This window comes from Patella vulgata, chromosome 1, assembly GCF_932274485.2.
Source record: "Patella vulgata chromosome 1, xgPatVulg1.2, whole genome shotgun sequence".
Classification (NCBI taxonomy): Eukaryota; Metazoa; Mollusca; class Gastropoda; family Patellidae; genus Patella; species Patella vulgata.
The window spans coordinates 21,331,041-21,334,462 of NC_065879.2; the positions used below are offsets into that span (position 1 = coordinate 21,331,041).

General features: G+C 37.1%; 1 long non-coding RNA gene across 1 annotated transcript; it reads right to left on the reverse strand.

Moving 5' to 3' along the window:
* Window positions 1-964: 964 nt before the first annotated feature.
* On the reverse strand, window positions 965-3,036 carry LOC126816644 (uncharacterized). The gene is made up of 2 exons (XR_007678485.2): window positions 2,832-3,036; window positions 965-1,547 (listed from the first exon to the last, which is right to left on the reverse strand). It is a non-coding gene; the product is annotated as an uncharacterized LOC126816644 (long non-coding RNA).
* Between the last annotated feature and the right edge of the window lie 386 nt (window positions 3,037-3,422).

Here is a 3,422-nt window from a genome sequence, read left to right on the forward strand (position 1 = left end):
TGATGTTTTATAGTTCGTGGCTCTGAGGTTGTGGCGACATCTGTTTTATATACACATGTAGCTGGGGAGGATATGGAGAAGATTCTTTCATATACAGTTGTATTTCATATTCAATTCGTGCTCTAACTGGCTGTCAATGCAATTCCTTTAGTTTGTCACTGATGTGTTCACGTCTCGGTGTTTTAATCACTGGTCTAGCGGCGCTATTTTGTGTGACTTGCAACCTACCCAGAGAGAATTTATGTGCTCCGACTAGAAGAGCATTTGCATAGCCAATATGGGAAATAACTAAGGAAGTAACAGTTTTTACACAGACTGATTTGCTCAAATAATATTGGATACTTGTTATTGGTTTCATGTTAAAGTACATATTTTGGATACTATTGTTTATTTGGGGAGTCATCCATAACATAATCTGAGTTGTTCGCTTTTTGAATTGGATGAATGAGACTAGAATCCATTCGTAGTTTTGGGATCACCCTTAGGCTCGGTGATTTGGTCTGGGGGCTTTTGATAAGGAAGTGGGTTTTGTCATCATTTAGTTTTAATTTGTTTAGACAAATCCACACACGAACATCATCCAGACATTTCTCTAGTTTTGATATGTTTCAGACAAATGAAATTCGTGATAAATTGAGTGTCATCAGCAAAACCATGATTGTTGACTCCATGTTTCCGTATAATTGGACCAAGTGGAAAAAGGTACAGCAAGAAGGTTTTCGGAAAAGGCAGTGTATCTCTGAAACGGTAGGTTGTGAAGGGCTGGATGTAGATAGGGTTCGTCCTCTAATAACCTCATTGTTTTATAGTTCGTGGCTCTGAGGTTGTGGCGACAAATATGAAAGAAAATTCGCTAGAAACGCTAGACTTTGTCGCGTTAGCAAGCCAATTGGTGACTTACGGGGCGAAGACATAATAAGCCCAGACTTACATATTTCCGCATATAAATAAAATAAATAATGAGTAATGGTTTTGTTATTTTTATTTATAACATGGGAACAACTCTTCAATCCGGCTTATTTACAAAAACAAGTGTGTATATAAATGTTGCAAGCACAGTTTCTCTAGGGAGTAGTAGCGTAACCGTAAGGACTGGCAGCTGGAGCAGCAGCATATGCAGGATTGGCAGGTAGAGCAGCAGCAAATGCAGGATTGGCAGCTGGAGCAGCAGCATATGCAGGATTGGCAGCTGGAGCAGCAGCATATGCAGGATTGGCAGCTGGAGCAGCAGCATATGCAGGATTGGCTGCTGTTTGTTGGTAAGCAACATTACCATAAGCTGGGTTAGCTGCTGCTTGTTGGTAAGCAGGTTGATAAGCAGCGTTGCCATAACCTGCTGGATTAGCTGCTGCACCGTAAGCATTATATTGAGCTGGATCTACCGCAGCCCCATTAGCAGAGGGATATTGAGATGGCATTCCATAAGCTGTTTGTTGAGCATTAGGATCTACAGCACCGTATCCACCATATCCATAAGCTGCTTGCCGCTTGCTTCTTATTTTAGATTCTCCAAATGTAACTGCACACAGGACAATACACACGGTGACCTGAAAAACAACCACACACAATAATAACATTAGTAGATTACAAATATTTCTAACATCGTGTTGTTACAATACACATGGTGACCTGAGATAGACACACAGTAAACCGAATAGTAAAGGGAGAAAGACATGTTTTATCTCGTATTGGTAGTAAGAAATGGCACAACATAAATTTTAAACCTATAGGATATTAATCCAAGAAGGTGTGTGTGTGTGTGTGGGGGGGGGGGGGGGGTAACGTCCGCCATTGAGTCAAGTGGCGTGGTACGTGACAAGGAGAACGTTCCGATGTCTAACCTCGTAGGTTTTCGCCGGTTTCCTCCCACTTTTAAGAGATCCCAAGCGAATTGTTGAAATAAAACTCAGTCATGTTTAGCCGCGAAATTACCTAGTTTGTGTACATATGCACATATGTGTAACATAATTGCATAGGTTGCAACTGTACAATGAATTGGCCATGGGAGAAATTTGGTTAATTTTATGGGATGTATTACAACATAAAAATTGAAATATACTCGTTGTTATTCCCTGCTTGCTGTTCTGCCACCATGTTTAATAAATGAGCAACATAAATTACAACTTTCAACAGGTAGATTAAAATATATTAATCAAACTACATTTGTTAAGTTATCGTATTAATATTCATTGTAAACTTTAAAGTTGCAATTACAAATTTTCAAGTTATATTTTTAAAATGTATTAAAATAAAGGATTAAAATAGATGGTATCCATAAACAGTCCTACCTTGTTAAAGAATAATCCTATTAAACCTATAATTCGCTATTGCCAGCTGAGAAATTGGCAAAAATATCATTTTTAACTTCAAATTCCAACGTTGGGAAATGTCTGCCCCATGTTGTCAATAGCAAAACAGGGGAGGTAATTGTGTTGTTATTTCCTGTGTCATAGATTTTTAAGGGTGGGAAATAATGCCCATGATCGTATAATAGTGATAACCTATTGAACAAAAGACATAGAAATAATTGTTTTGACTTTCTTAGAAAATTTGAAATTCTCGCTTTAAGTGATTAAATAGTGTGGTAATATGTTATTTAACCCAACTTTTATAACTGTTTGGCGTGCACGTAAAAATAACCCTTGGCATTTGGAATCCAAAGTAATAGTGGGTTGTACCGCTGCTGTCATGGCAAAATTGCCGTCATAGCTCACTGCATGGCATACGCCCGTCTTCAGTAGCCCACTGTATGACGTATATCCGAATGAAGCATCAAAGAAGGGCGTTAAATCCCATTTCATTTCATTTGAAAATATAAGTTTCTATCTTACCATTAAGCATCTCATGATTGTTGTTCAGGTGTCCGTAGGCACAGGTGTAGATATCGTTAATCTGAAGGTACAGGTGTAGATATCGTTAATCTGTAGATACAGCGAGTCAGTGAACAGAAAGATACACAACAACATGTGTCATATAGACTTATATACACTAACTATTAAAAATATAACTCTTTACCTATTGTCACAGCCACGCGACTTCATAAACCTCAATTCACATTCTATTAAAAAAATCATATTTAACAGACATAATCATATTTTCTTTTGTATTTGTATATCTTGAAATAGATATTCATTATATTTCAAAATCAACGGTTGATCTAGCTGACTTTAAACAAACAAGTACGTGTTCTATAATAATTCAACACACTTTCTACACATTGTAGTTAATTATGTCACATTGCATTGACGTAAATGATGCAATTCAATTGGTAAGCGTGCCGAGTAGAATTTAATTATGTGACGAAACAATAAATTCATGCAGTATAATAAATGTATTAATATACAACAAGAAGAAAAATGGTGTTTATTGTGTGCAGTTAAATTTGGAGAATCTAAAATAAGAAGCAAGAGACAGGCTGCTTA